Source organism: Astatotilapia calliptera, chromosome 20 (assembly GCF_964374335.1).
Source record: "Astatotilapia calliptera chromosome 20, fAstCal68.1, whole genome shotgun sequence".
NCBI classification, from domain to species: domain Eukaryota; kingdom Metazoa; phylum Chordata; class Actinopteri; order Cichliformes; family Cichlidae; genus Astatotilapia; species Astatotilapia calliptera.
This window is the reverse complement of record NC_137441.1, coordinates 10,797,621-10,813,804: the sequence shown is the minus strand read 5'-3', so window position 1 is coordinate 10,813,804 and position 16,184 is coordinate 10,797,621. Positions and strand designations below refer to the sequence as shown.

General features: G+C 37.9%; 1 long non-coding RNA gene across 1 annotated transcript; it reads right to left on the bottom strand.

Annotated features, from left to right (window-relative positions):
* Positions 1 to 14,333: 14,333 nt before the first annotated feature.
* LOC145423164 (uncharacterized) lies at positions 14,334 to 15,324 on the bottom strand. Its single transcript, XR_013904273.1, has 2 exons — positions 15,185 to 15,324; positions 14,334 to 14,582 (listed from the first exon to the last, which is right to left on the bottom strand). It is a non-coding gene; the product is annotated as an uncharacterized LOC145423164 (long non-coding RNA).
* Positions 15,325 to 16,184: the final 860 nt, after the last annotated feature.

Sequence of the window (16,184 nt, the reverse complement as noted above, 5' to 3'; positions counted from 1 at the left end):
CACGTTGTTGGTGTGTCTTCTTAGTGAGCATTTCCTTAGCAAAGAAAGCAACATTTAAAATTATTTTTATGAGTATTCTGTTGTCTTGTAGATTAAATGAATGCCTACTTATGGTTCAGTCACAATATAGTAAAAAATAGGACAGAGGTTGTAAATCCAACACTAACAACCTGTGGATAATCACTTTCTAATCACAAGGCAGTTGCACAAACTGTTAATTGACGGAACCTTTCTCCAAGCGATCAAAGTCTGACTACAATAATACATACAGAAAAAAACCCAACAATCATATAACCCCCTATGTGCAAGCACTTTGGCGACAGTGGGAAGGAAAAACTCCCTGAGAACTGAACTGAACTGAGAAAGGCCAAGACTGAAAGCTTGTGAAAAATGTTCAAATAACTACAGGCTGGGGAACTATTGTTCAAGACTACTTTAAACATTAACAGAAAGTCTGAGTCCTTGGAAGCAAAACATAAAGAAGTAAGCAGTGTTTTGAGACTTCTGTAGAGTAGTGTATACCGTAGGCAAGAAGAAAGTATTTTAAAGATATAATTTTAAGTTAATTTTAAGTGTTACCCGTTTGTTTGTTGTAAGTAAGATGATGGCTTTCAAATTATCCGGCACTGCTGCATAATTTCTATACCTCTGTTATCCCTAGCTATCAACCATTTATGCTACTCACAGAGGATGCAGAGATTTGTAATTGGGGTTTTTTTTTTCTCCCCCATTTCTAATGCTTATTTCATCCAAATAATTAAGAAAAGCCAAGTCATTTGAATATTTCCCCATTAACAATATTATAACTGCTTTAACATTTCCAGTATTCAAATTAATGAATAGGCTACTGCTCATGAGACCACTGGGGGAATACATGCTGAAAATAAAAAGGTGTTTCTCATTTGAAATATCACGTTAATATTTCCACTTGGCTGCTCTAACCAGTGAGTGGGTATTTCATTTTGTACCCAAGAGAAAAGCGTTAAATATTGCTGAGGTGCTTGTTTCTTTCTAAATGTGCTGGAGACACAAATGTATAAGATGCAGTAAGTGTAGACCCTGTGGTGCAGTGCTGGAGGAATGACATCAACTTTTTTTTTTATTGTTATTTGTTTACATTTGTGGTCAGAAAGTTGATAGTAGCTTATTTTTGCTCAAATATTTTCAGGGTGTCCAAATAGCTATATGTGGTGTTGCCTATGTGTTGGACTCTGTGTGACTGATGCAGTTTCTGTGAGCTAATGCAGGCATTACACAAGGACAGAGGTGGCAAAAGTACAAATATTCTGTACTTAAGTAGATGTACTTATGTTAAAGAAATACTGTGGTAAATGAAAAGATACAGTCTCTGAAATGTGCTCAAAGTAAGGACCTCTTTTGAGGATGTCTTGACCAGCTATTTTTGGAAGAAGCTAAGTGAACATTGTCCTATATTAGTGCAATAAAACTACATTAGTACATGGGGATAAAACCTTATTTCAGTCAGTCTAAATTCTGATTCTATTAAATGTACTTGAATTAATTGTGTGGAACATGAACGTAGAAAAAGATCCAATATTCAATTAAAAAAAAATGAGAACTTACATGTAAACTTTAAATCTCAGTTCATCAAATACTACTAAGCAGTCCTTACCTTTAAATGAAACCTCTCTTCTTCCTCTCCTGAACTGTCTTTTTTTTTTTTTTTTTTTTTAATCTTTCTCTATCTCTGAGTAAAGTTAACTCTCACTCATTTCTCTCCCTGGGAAATACAGCAGCTGAATGTTTAGCTAGCAGACAATGTGTGGGAAAGCTGCAGACAAACACTCTGAATGTTTGATGATAGTTGTTGAGCTATAAGAAACCTTGCATTTGAAATTAAATGCCACCTAAAAGTCTTTACTCCCTATATGCTCACTGAGGGTGGAGTACCATGACCACAAATTGGAACACCTGCACTTAAAAACAAACAAAACAAACAAAGGAATAGATATTAGTGTAAAAATGCAGGGAGTAAAAGTACAAGTATTTGTACTTTTTTACTTCCCATCACTGCACAAGGGTTTAGTGTAAATGATGAAGATGGAAGGCAGCAAGTTTTAAATGACAAAGGGGATCAAGCCTGCATTCTTTCATGACATGAATAATATATAACATATTTTGATCCATAAAAATAATGTTGCAACTCTGCATTGAATGTTAAGAAAAAAATGGTGTTATTTTTATTTCTTTCATTATATTTCTTTTATCAAATCACTGAAATGTTTATGCCACATACACAATTATTTAGCAAAGCTCTTTAAAAAGGAAAAAAATAAGACAGAAGACTGGAAGGGGAGAAATTTCTTGTGTAGTACAATAAATCATGATGACAGCCTATACACATGTGTGCCCCATTACTGAAAGCCTGTGGCAGCAATTTAATTTGGACCTCCCGTGACCTGACTCAGAGAAAGTAGTAGTAATTACTATGAAATTATGAATTTGTTTGATTCTAATTTCTTCTGAGTGATTGTTGCCTGAACAATATGAAAGCAGTGTAAGTTTTAACAAAATTTAAAAGACCTTAGGTTGACAATGATTGACTTTAGCTGATCATTTTTATTTAAAACTGCAAATGGCAGCCTCCTGAAGAAATATTATTCTACCATTAGCACCAATTCATAATTAACACAATATCTAGAAGAAACTAGTGACATAGCTACCTCGGCATCTAAACCCCCAGGGTTCTTTTTGAGATTCCTGCGTGGAAATTGCATTCCAAAAATAAATTTAGTATTTCACTCCAATTAAAAATTCTGTATTAACCATCTTGGTATCAAAATAAAGCTACCACTTGTGAGTCTTCATTAAAGGTGTAAGCGTCACAACAGATGCCACGGCCAACCAGCCTATCACTGATCAGTCTATAGGCATGTGTCACTGCGGCTTTAGCAATCAATTTCACAGCGACTGCCAGCAAGCTACAGCGACCACACATCACCAGTTGGAGAATACTATTTTTTCCTTAGGGACCTGTGATAGAGTTCTGCTTCCAAATGACTATGAATGATAACTATCAAGCTCTTGAATTGTTTGATCTTCCTGGCAAATTACCTCACTTTCAAACCTTCAATAGTAATTTTGTGGACGTCCATTACAGCTGCAGGGAATTCACTAGATTAATAAATGCCTTTTTTAATTTAACAATATTAGCATTGTTATTATCAACATGATACATATGAATACAGATTATTTATAAACAAACACTTTTTATTATGTGTTAACCTAATGATTTATTCAGCACGTTGTTTTTTTAATTTTATTTTAGATTTTCCTAGTTTATTTATTTTAATTAACTTATTTGTTTGTAACCAGGTTAAAACTGTCATTTATTAAATTGTTTGAAATATTAAAAAAGTTGAAATCAATGTTAAAATGTAAAATGGTTAAAGTATTTAGAAAAGAGTACAATGTGTATAACAAGTTTAAAAGAACATTTCAATTATATATAGTTCAATTTTATTTTAGTGAGGTTGGTGTCTTTGTAGGAGGAAGTGAATGTGGTTGTGATCGTTAGCCTGCTCTGAGAGAAGTTTGGATGGAAAGTACAAGTTTGTGTAAGTCAGTATGCATGAACTGGACTATCTGCTCAACAGTCTTTGTCGATGCACACATTTTGCAAACTGACTGTGAGAAGCTGAGGACACTGCTGCTCCGAAATCCATCACGCGGCTGCTCACTTTTGTTTTAGCTCAAGAGCTTGCACCATTTGGAAAGGTCCGCTGATCACTCAGCATTCCTCCACCCTCTAGAAAGATGCGACTAGAAGCGTTATAAAAACAATGTCTAAAAAGTTTGACATTGAAAAGACATCCACAACAACTACATTTGGACTATAAATAGCCCTTACACGGAGGTCCTATGGACGTCAACTGTAGAAGTTCAGTAGGTGTTACAAAACAACCCATCAGTAGACCAAAACTGTACGTCCAAAAATGACTCCTAAAGAGCGTCACTCTGCCATGACTTTGCGCAGTGGGTCGTCACAGGCAACTTTTCTCTAAGATTATGGGTTACTCTTTTGTTCTCAATGAGTTTTCCTTTCAATCTTTACATAATGATTATTTCACCTGCACAGCATGATCATTCACAGATGTGATACTCTCACTGTCAGCACATCCATTTGCTCATTTAAGTTAATGTGCACACATATAATCAGACACCAAGCACCACTCGGGTCTATGTATTGCACTTTTATGGCATATCTCACCACACTTTCTACGCTTGACAGACACAACTATGGACACACTAAAGTTTATCCCAAGGAATGTGAGTGGAGCTGGCTCCAGAGAGAAGAGGTTAAAGACTTTTAACCAGCTTAAAAATCTACAGGCAGACGTCTTACTACAAGAGTCTCAAAGGGCCCCCACAGTTATAGATGAACTTAAAACACCTGAGTTTCTTAATGTGTTCTCAGCCTGCTATAACTCTGGGAGTAGCAATTTTAATATATAAAAATGTTAGAGGGTAGATTTCTAATAATTAAACTATATATACGTAACAAAGTTGTGAGTGTATATGGCCCAAATGTTGTTGACACCTCATTCTTATACGCTTTTTTTTTTACCGCACTGTAGGAACACCTAGATTGCTCACTTGTTCTTGGGGGCGACCTCAACTTTGGACTAAATGAAGAAATGGACAGGCTCAGTGCAGCTGGAACTCAGCACAATTGGCAGATTTTGCAACACATGGCGATCTCTTCACCCCAAATGCAGGAAACATACTTACTTCTCACATGTCCATCACTCTTACTCTGTCTGGATTATTTCCTTGTCAGCAGCTCCCTGCTGAGTGACATTTCATACACTGAGATACAACCTATAGCTGTTAGCGATCATGCTCCTGTGTCTTTAATTCTAATAAATAAGAAGGTCATTTCCTAAGTAAAAACTGGAAATTTAATACATCATAGCTTAAAGATGAAGATTTTTATTAAATATTTGTTAAAAAAATAATGGGTTTTATATTTAGACTGTAATGACCTGCCTGGAACATCAGAATCTGGGAGGAAAGGTAAAACTGTGATGGGAGGTAAAATAATTTCATTTTCATCACATAACAACAAACCTATTCAGAAATTAGAGGAAATCCATTACATCCTTAGGAGAACCCTATGCGTCCTCTGAGGAACAGAAAATGCTGAGCAAAATACATCAAGCACAACTAGAATTAAATGTAATTCTTAGTACAAAGACTTTGCGTGCAAAATTTTGAACATGATAACAAATCAGATTGATTTGTAGCTAACCAGTTAAAATTAATAAAGAAAAAACTACTATATGTGCTGTTAAAGACATACAAAATACAAAATATGATCCTTAAAGAAAAAAAACACCACTTTCAGGGACTTTTACAACACTTAATATTCACCACAGATAAACCCATATAAAAGACAAAATTGATCCGTTTCTTGATAACATAACCCTTCCAAAAATATAAGAATGTCAACCAGTGGCCCTGGATTTACTGCTGACGTCAAGGGAACTCCAGAAAGCCCTGAAAAGCACACCCAATGAAAAGGCTCCAGTTCCAGACAGATTTCCAGCAGAATTCTATTCAAGGCACAAATTAAAATTGTGATCTGTTCCTGGCACATTTCTTATTAACTCATGATTCATTACTGAAAAATTCCATCAAACAACCAAATATATTTTTCCAGTGCCTAATTCTTGTGCAAATAAGTTAGATCAGTATCAGTAATAATTACTTTATGCAATAACAAATTTATCTGCTGAGGATAAGAATAACAGGCAATCACTGTTAAATTCTCACATGCACCAGCAGGCACATATCAGAATCAGAATACTTTATTCATCCCGAGGGACATATATGTGTGTGACAATAAACAGCTAGATCAGCAACCTCCAATTTAAAAATACCATGCTATACTTCTAACCACCGTGTAACATAAAGTGGAGAAGCTCAACAATTATGCAATGTGTGTTGATAAGACAGTTACTGTAGCCCAACATGAATGTTTTTGCTCAACAGCAGTAACACCTCAATAACATTCACATAGATTAGGGATTCAGCTTCAGGAAATTCGTTGTACGGTTCATGCATATCCTAAAAGCCCCCTGTCATGAAGAACTGGTTGAAAAGTTTGAACATGAGCATTGGTGTGTGGCTTTATGAATGTTTAAAGGGCTTGTACATCTTAAGATGACACGTAGGATTTTAGAATACATTATTTGTGTAGAGCAACTTTACTGTGTTTATTCCTGAGAAGTTGAGTTTATGGTCATGCTCCATCAAACAATCAGGTTGAGGAAGTCTCTACTCTGATATCTGATCATTGAAATTCAAACAAGCTCATATCTACTGCAAACATTTAAACCACCTGGGAAGAAACTCATTATGCATCATAGCAGCATTTTCTTGGACCTCAAATAATCATAAACTGCATGACAGCATAATGGAACCCAGTTGAGAAAAGATAAATATGCAATCAGCAACACACTTGGCTTCCCCTTTAAAACTGCAGAGAAAAACGTGTGCAAGTTTATGCAGCCATTAAAAATCTCCTCTGTCTGTCACAGTTGAAAATATATCAAGAGTGGAACTAAAAATACATGGAAAATGTATAAGTGGAAAATGTATAAGAGGTTTTAATAATCATTTACTATCCGAAATATCACAAAAATAAACCCTATGATACATTTCTCCAAAGTTCCAGGCTTGCTAATAGGTGAAATAAACTTCACTGTCATCCTCCTTTACACCTGCCCCACATTCTTTGTAAGTCTCATCGTAATACTGTTTCAGTTTCCCCTAACCACTTTAAGCCATTAGTTAAAATAAAGCAACATAAAAGAGGAAGGACATTTACACTGTTAAGTTTGGGCATTTCCTTAATGAAGCTAACTGTTAAATACTTTATCTGAGTCTCTTTTTTTTTTTTTTTTTTTTACTTTCTTATTTATAATTAACATTGTCAACAGCTGGCACTCTGACGCACTGTAGCATGTTTGCATTATTGCTCAACTATTGTATCTCCTACATTAACAAACCTGAAACCTTGTTTTGAAATCATAGCGCACAACTTTTAACGATATCTTGTTTCCCACTTTACTTTATTTTTGAATGGACAAAATATTACCAATGCTAAAGTTAAAAAAAAAACAATGCAGAAATGATGGTGTACATACAATTTTATTTGGCAACAGACACACACTGAATCATGCAATAATATGCAAGCATCACATGTGCATTTACATAAATAAGTCTTCTTCAATTTGCAACTGTAACAACACTTGTGTGCGTGTTTGTTTATGTGGTTGCTGCTATCCCGGTGACACTATTACAGCTTTTGATTTAGGACTGTCAAGGCTCTATGCCATTCCTCTTCTCATATACACCAGATTCTTTGCTCGTTCCTCTTATTCACCTGCCCCACAGTAGGTATTTACGTGTTCAGTTGGCTGTGCTACTGAAGGGGCTAGCCCATATGTCTCCCTGAACCCGCTAAATAATTTAACATAACAGCCATTCCTATAAAAACCCCATCTATATTAATGAGCAGCCTCCAACCATTTGGATCAGTGGATGAAGGCTGTGGTCCTGCCACAACCACGTAAAGGACTTACCTTCACCAAAGAATCTCAGTGTATGTGAAAGATAAACTTATCAGCCACCAAATTAAAACCACTGACAGGTGATGTGTATAATATTTATACCTGTGTTACAATGCCAGTGTCCTAGTGGGAATCCTTAGGTTCTAGGATTCATGTTTAGGCGACATGCACCACCCAAGTAAACATTAGTGCAGAGCAAAGACAACACCTTTGTTGCAACAACACTTTCTAATTTCATTGGACTCCAAGTGGAAAACAGTGCATCTCACCTTCCCCCAATAGAGCAAAGCTTTGGCGGGAAGAGGGACACCATCTCAGTATTAGGCAGGTGGTTTAAATATTGTTACCCATCAGTGTGGAAAAGCTAGTTTCTTCATCATCATATTCTTTTTATCAAACCTTTCCTCTCACTTTATGTCACCGACAGCCCAATCCATTAACTGGTACACAATATCTAGACTTGTATTAAACTTTGGCTGCGTCTAATTTTTTGGACAGCCTGGAAATTAAACCTTGCGGGATTATGATGTCATGATCCTAGATCCAGAGTTTTGAGTTTTGAACGGTTAAATTTATGATGGTCTAGTATTTTCTGTTTGGTTCCTAGTTTATTCATTGATTACCCTTTCTTCTTCTTGTATATTTTTTTGTATTTTGAGTTTTAGTTACCAGTTCCAGTTTTTGGATATAACCTTCAGGTACCTCTTGTCTTGATTTTTTTGTTCTTGCTACCTTGTAATCTGGTTTTCTGTATAGTTATTTATGTTTTGATCCTTTGTCTTTATTCTATCCTTTGCAGAATCTGTTTGTATCTTGCCAAGTGTCTGTTTCCATTAGTCATTCTCTGTTAAACACTTCCTGTTTGATTTTGGTAGTCCTTTGAATCTTATTATATAAAGCCTCCAGTTTGGCTTAGTGCCTTATTGAGTCACACTGTGTCCCAGCTTCATTTGTGCCAGGTGTGTTTCCCTGAAATTTTATATTTATTTATTCTGGATCTACACAAGCTATAATACTTACTTGCCTTGGGCTTACTTCAGTCTTCCCATGAGCCTTCACTTGGATCTTTTCTGCCCGTGTTTCATGACAGAGTGAGGTTTAATAGGTTCAAGGTTCTTTATTTGTCACATGCATAGTTATACAAGTATAACACACAGTGAAATGTAGCCTGACACGCTCCTCAACATGTGCAAAAATTGGGGGGGGGTGTAGAGGAGGAACATTATATACATACACACGTGCACGCACACACGCAGGCGCACGCGCACACACACACACACACACACACACACACACACACTATACACTGGGTGAATGTGCAGTAGTAGCAGCAAGCAGGTGAATTCTGTACATTAATATAAATAGACATCTGACTATTTTACAGGATAGACAATATAAACATATTTAAAATTAAAGGAATTGAAATGTACATTGTGCCTTGGTTTAGAGTGTCTGGAAGAGAGTCCTGTCTCAGTCAATTATAGATGATGTGAGAGGGCGGGTGTGTGTGTTTAGGGCACGGATGGCTTGGGGATAGAAGCTCCTCTTGAGTCTCTCTGTCCTTGCCCGGAAGATGCGGAACCTTCTACCAGATTGCAGAAGTTGGAACAGTTTGTTGCCTGGATGGGACGGGTCCTTCAGTATCTGCGCTGCTCTAGTCCGGCATCTCCTGGTGTAGGTGTCCTGAAGCGGGGGGAGAGCAATCCTGCAGCAGCGTTCTGCTGTACGGATCACTCTCTGGAGTAGGGATGGGTATCGAAAACCGGTTCTTGTTGAGAACCGGTTCCCACTGTTTCAATTCCTTGGAATCGTTTGCCACTTTTATAAACGATTCCCTTATCGATTCCAGTCGCCCCGAATGACGTCATCACGTTGAGTAGCGTCTTTTACCCAGTAGGAAACACGGCGCCTGAGCGGCACAAACGCTCAAAAGTTTGGTTACACTTTATGAGAAAGGATGACAACAGGGCAACGTGCAATACTTGCAAAGTAGAGATTTCATCAAAGGGAGGAAACACTACGAACATGCAAAAGCATTTGCTCAAAAAACACGCGATTGCGTTCAACGAATGTCGTGTTTTTGATCCGCTCCGGACTAGCGAAGCTCAACCCAGCAGCAGCGGTAGCGTTTCCACGTCCTCTCCCGTTAATACTGCAGGTAACTAATCAATTAGCATTGCACATTATGTTAGCGCGATTTACCTTATTACAAAACCTGCTATTACTGTGCGTTGCATTTAGATAACCATGATGAGAGAGACAGAGTCTGGCTGGCTCAGATGCTGGCAGTTCTCGCTGCAGTCTACCGGTAGCGTCTCCTTTCAGGCCAGGATAGACGAATGTCACCGCGCAGTGTCTAAGTTTGTGGTCAAAGGCTTGCACCCATTTGCCACAGCAGATGCCCCCGATTTCACTTTGGTAAGTGAATGTGTTTAATTGTAGGCAGGGACATTACTGGATATTCTTGTGTAATTGCTACAGAATAATTTATGTTAAACTTTGTTATTGCTACAGGAGAATATTTATTTTATTATTTTACATATACATTTTTTTTCCTGGGGACCCTGTGACACCCCATTGAAGAGCCGTAGGCTGTGAATCTCTTAAGATCTCACTGTTGGGTTTGTAAGGCCATGTTACTCCTAAATTTCTATCTTGTTCAAAGAGAAGATATAAAACACAGTTCTAAGCTAATCGACTTTAGTGTTCTCCTTTTTAAAAAAAAAAGAATCGATAAGAGAATCGATAAGGAATCGAATCGTTAAACAGAATCGAAAATGGAATCGGAATCGTTAAAATCTTATCAATACCCATCCCTACTCTGGAGAGCTTTTTGGTCCTTCACACAGCTGTTCCCGAACCACGATGTCATGTTCTGTGTGAGGATGCTCTCCACAGCGCCTGTATAGAAAATCCTGAGGATCTTTGGAGAGACCCTGAACTTCCTCAGTTGTCGTAGGTGATACAGGCGCTGCCTAGCCTTTTTGGTCTGGACCTGAATGTGGGCAGCCCATGTCAGGTCTGAGGAGATGTGGACACCAAGATACTTGAAGGACTGCACCCTCTCCACTGGAGCTCCATTGATGATAATGGGCTTGCTAGCTTGATAGCTAGCCACTATCTTTATGTTTAGTAATTCTCTTAACAGTGGGATTCTGTGGTCCAAACTAGTTATTAGCAGAAGTGCTATTTTCATCTGATAATAATTGAAATAAAAAAGGGAAATAAATGAGCCAAAAAGGATCAAAAAGAAAATTATGGCCAACCACAAAAAACAAAAGAAAAATCCTGTTGGAGTGCTGGTGTATGCCACAGTTACTCATGTCAGCATGCAACAGCTTGCATGTAAGTTGTGTGGCTGCGATCCAGTGAAACAGTTTGCCACCTGTCCCATCACTGCTATGCTGACATATCTATATTAAAGCAAAATGAGTTTATCCTGAAGATTATTTCTCAATATATTTTGGCACCTGTAGTCAGTGTGAAACTGTAGCAATCATGGTGCTGCGTCAACAGAAAGAATGCAATGACTAACCTTTGTTCTGCTGACAAAAGGCTTAACCTCAAGTACTTGCAAAAAAAAAAAAAAAAAAAAAAATCTGGCTTATAAGTGATTGGGTATAATAGTATTATAGGCATTTGCCTAGTGCTATTTTGTAGTATAGAGTGGACGTAGGTGTGAATATGAGTATGAATAACTGCCTGTCTCTCTATGTTAGCCCAGCAACTGATGGGCAACCTGTTAAGGGTGTACCCTGCCTCTTGCCATATGACAGCTGGGATAAGCAGGACAGGCCTGAAAGCCAATGGGTTTGCAATACGCTTGCAGAAAAATGACAAGGGAATCTTCACTTTCAATAAATGGAAATAATTTTCACATGTTAAGCATCATTGTGCCTTCCGGAAAGAAATGCCAAACACAATTACAAAGGAACAAAGAAAACAAGAGAAACTGTGCTACACAAATCACACAGTCATTCTGCCAAGAGCAACTTAGTTCAAACCTTTGTCTCTGAAACTGGAGGATATTAAACAATTCCAGTTTTTTAGGATAGTTATAAAAGGAGGGGGGTTGTATTTTTTAGAAAATAAATTAAGATTTCATTTTCTTTGAAATCAAACTAGTATTCTGTGTACTAATAAAGAAACTTACAGTATGTGTATCCATCTATTTTTAGTGCATCTGTTACAAGCATTTGAAAATAGTAAACCTTCTCCATATGCTTTACCAGCAGGAGGGAGGAAGTGACAACTGTCTGATGCTTCTCAGCATGACACAATCTGCCAAAGAATACTGTGTGGTAACACTGTATACTGAAATTACACAGGAAAGAAAGCAAACCATAAGAAACAGATGTGACTGCTGCAATTGGATGCTGATAATTGCAACCAAATCATTATATTTGCAATGTGGCATCATGTAAATGGGACCTTCAATTCAAAAATATATTAATATTAATATAATATAAATATTCTTGGTTTATTAGTAACTTGACTTAGAATTTATATGTTTGATAATGATCCTATATGCGTGTATATCCGATTCCTATGAGGGATATATATCCCTCATAACACTACTAGTATTTTCACCATTTACAACAGCGCCATAAACTGCAAAATGAAGAGTGTGAGAAACTGCGTGCTGTATCCCAGCAGACGACGAGACAAGAGCCCTAATTGATAGAATCTTGTCATTAAAAAATGCTAAAAAAAAATCATCGCACATACTTGGTGAAGAAATGTCTCCAGCGTTATCACGTCAACTAAGAAAGCGATTAAGGACATTAAAAAGTACCTGAGGCCTGTGACTGTTTACTGACACTAAGTTTGAGACAAATTTTGTCTTTGCAGTTTTTACAGCTTCTTGGTAAGCAGAAAGACAAGTCCTTAAAATCTGTAGGTAAACATGCAATCTGTCCTTTTTCCATCTCCTTTCCCTCACGTCTGAGGGAGCGCGTATGTTCATTCAGCCATGGCTCTGATAAATGCTTAGCGCGCACAGTCCTGAGCAGCGCAATAGAGTCCAAAATATCAGTGCAGGTAGAATGAAGAATGTCCAAAAGGTCCTCAACACTTTTACATTTGGAGTTTATTATTCTAGAATCCATAAAGGCAGCAGAAAAAGCAGGCACTGTTAGAACATTAAGCGCTCGCTTTTTGCACGCTGGGACGTAAGGCTTATCTACCGAGCAGCACAGCGTTAGAGTGAACAACTCTAACGCTGCGCAGGAAGATGATCGGAGATGCGCAACTCGGATATTTCCGTGATGCACACATCCAGCCCATGGGAGAGCACCAAGTCCAGTGTGTGACCTTTTTCATGCGTGGGACCAGTAACCCACTGGGTCAAGTTAAAAGAGTCAATAATATTTTAAAAGTCCTTGACCAAAAGTTTAGAGTCACAGCAGACATGGATGTTAAAATCACCAAGGATTAAAAAATTGTCGAATTTAAGAACAATTCCAGCCACAAAACCTGAAAACTCTGATAAAATCCTTATTAAACTTGGGAGGACGATATATGAGGGCACACAGCAAAGGCGCAGCAGAGTTTAGGTGTAACTCAAACAGCTGGAGTTCAAAACTAGAAAATGAGTCGTGCTGTAATGTTTGATGGCAATGAAATTGAGCGTTGAACACGGTGGCTAAGCCTCCCCCCCCCTACCAGAGGACCGAGGGAGGCTGAAGAATGAGAAATTAGGAGGAACCTGTCCCGAGAAAGCTATAGACTCACCAGGGTGGAGCCATGTTTCTGTCAGAAACAAAGTCCAACTGTTGTGACTTTAGGAAGTTGTAATACATACAGAAGTCTTAGCAGTGGTTGGACTGAAAGACAGCACAGAGGCACTAATCATGGCAGCACAGGAACAAGCTCTGAGCATAAGATCCAAAGAGCCTGGGGTCTACCACACGAGGCAAGACCCCAGGTGGAGGCTGTGTAAAGATGCCCCTGAGGCAATCCAGCACATAACAGCAGGGTGGAAGATGCTAGCAGGCAGTGCATACATTGAAGGCCATAAACAAGTGGCCGCATAGAATACAGGAACATCTGTGCTGAGTATGGCCTGGAAGTCCATGGGAGACGCCCCCTAGGGTGGTCGAGAATGACCAAGCTAAGTGGTGGACAAACAGAGGAAGACGGCCATAGCGATAGACGTAGTGATACTGAATGACAGCAACATCAGGAAGAAGGAACACAAGAAGTACCAAGGGCTCAGAAAAGAGCTCGAGAAGATGTGGAGGGTGAAGGTAACAGTGGTCCCAGTGGTAATCAGAGCACTTGGTGCGATGACCCCCAAGCTAGGCAAGTGGGTCCAGCAGATTCCAGGAACAACACCAGAGAACTGAAGACGCAATCCTAGGAACAGCAAAGATACTGCGCAGGACTCTCAAGGTCCCAGGCCTGGTACACAGCAAATCCAGCATGTCCAAATTAACACTGTCGGATTTGATTTCAACACTATTAAAGTGTCTATATGGGTCCACACCAGAGAGTGTTAATTTAACTATTTTTGGAGAGTTGGTACGTTAACTCTGATTTAGTGTTAAACACCAAATCTGTCTGGAGTTGATAATTTAACACTTGGTGTTAAGAGTTTATATATTAACTCTCAAAGAGTATTTTAGTTTAACTACGTAAGAGTTATCTTCTAATTCATTCTAAAAAGCGGGAATTTTACTGTTCTGAACTTCTAGAAATTTCTTTTGGAAATAAACATTTACTAAAAAGACGCAATGGTTTTTGAAAAACATTTATTCTGAACTGTGCACCACAATTTCAAAACATTTTCTGAAAGATGTAACAGTGTACATGTTCTCAATTTCATTAGAATTTTGTTTATCAAAAGGTCTGACATGGTAAATGCAAATAACAGCGTTCTCATCACTTATTTCTTCAATACAATATGCATGTCCTTCATTCATCCCTTTGTGGAACTTCAACGCACTTCTGCTCTCCCCCATATTCCATCTTCACAAGCATATCCTGTGCGGAGATTGAATAAAAATTTGTTGACATTAATTAATGGCACAAATAATCCAGTAAACAATTGCAGCACAGTAAAAAAAAAAAAAAAAAAAAAAAAAAAAAAAAAAGGAATCCTCTTTGAGCCATTACTTGTGTAAAGTATTTTCCCAAAAGCCAAGGACACAGGCAACAGGTAATACTGAACTAAATGTAAAACCTCAACCTTTTTCATTTTTACCTAAACCGTGTGCACAAAACTCTGGAGGGATCTATGCTAACGTAGAATCCAGTCAGGACGTCAGCTACTGCTGTTTGCTCGTTTTTTTTATGGGCGATCGTTTTCAGGCTTCAAGTAGCACCATTATACCAACATTTACATTCTAGACATTGTTTTAGGTGTATTTGACCAAAAGTTTGACTGAAAATTCACATGCAAGCTTTTTTTCAAGGCTGTGGTATTTGCCCGCAAACAATACCTTTCAGCTAGCTAAAACAGAATATTATGCTATCAGCGAGCAACATGGCTAATGCCTTCCACACAGCTTTGTCTCAACTCCAAAGAGCCACAGAAGTAAAAGCTCATAATAATAATTGAAACAATCTTTGAAAAAATGACTTACCAAGCATGGCAAACAACTCAAATATGTAGAGCAAAATGTTCTGAAACGGCTTCACTTCAGCTTCGATTGGAGCCGTGCTGGGGGCGGAGTCTGTGAATTTACTCTGTTGGTGTCATAGCCCCTGTAGGAGTTCAGAGTTAAGAGGTCAAGAGTTAATGTTTCTATTGTAACACCTCCAGATTTGACAGAGAAACACTCATTTTTAACACTCGATTTTAACTACTATCATTTTACACCTCAGAGTTACATTAAAAGAATGTGACTCTACTTAGAGTAAAATTAACTCTACTTTTGCAAGGAGACTATTAACACCAAAAAATTTAACACTTTTGAATTTGCTGTGTAGACGAGCTTGAAGAACAAGATGGGAATTATATAATACATATATCATATATATAACAGACATAATGTGATTCCTGTTACAGATTTTATACTATTTCTATTCCAACTCAGTTTGGGCTTGTGTAACAGTTTCAGTAAAAACACGGATAATGGAATCTAAACATTATAGTCAGACTTCATTAGAATAATGATTATTTGATTAGTTACAACAAACAACTAAAGGAAGGACGAGCCATTATTAAATTCACTGGTTCAACATATGAAACTAACCTTTTGTAATTCTGTCTTACTTTTACCTACACAATAAAAATATAAGCACTAAACTACTTTAAAAGATAAAGAACTTGAAAAAGAAACAACGTGGTTTACAGTCTTTTCCACAAATCTTTGTCTAATCTCAGAGGAAAAAAACTGGTATTTATTGTTGTTCAAAAGGATATATGAGGGATCAGGAAGCCTTGGACTGCATTGTGTATCTGGAGGTGGATTAGTGTGTGTTTGCAAAGCCTGTCTTGGCCCTGAACCCCAGGAAAGATGAGAAGATGAAATGTCTTACCACATGTTGCCAAATCAAACACTACCCACAATGCCACGCAAGAGGATACCTACCTGAGGCTTAAGACAGCACAGCAGCAAATGAAGACACATATGGCACCTA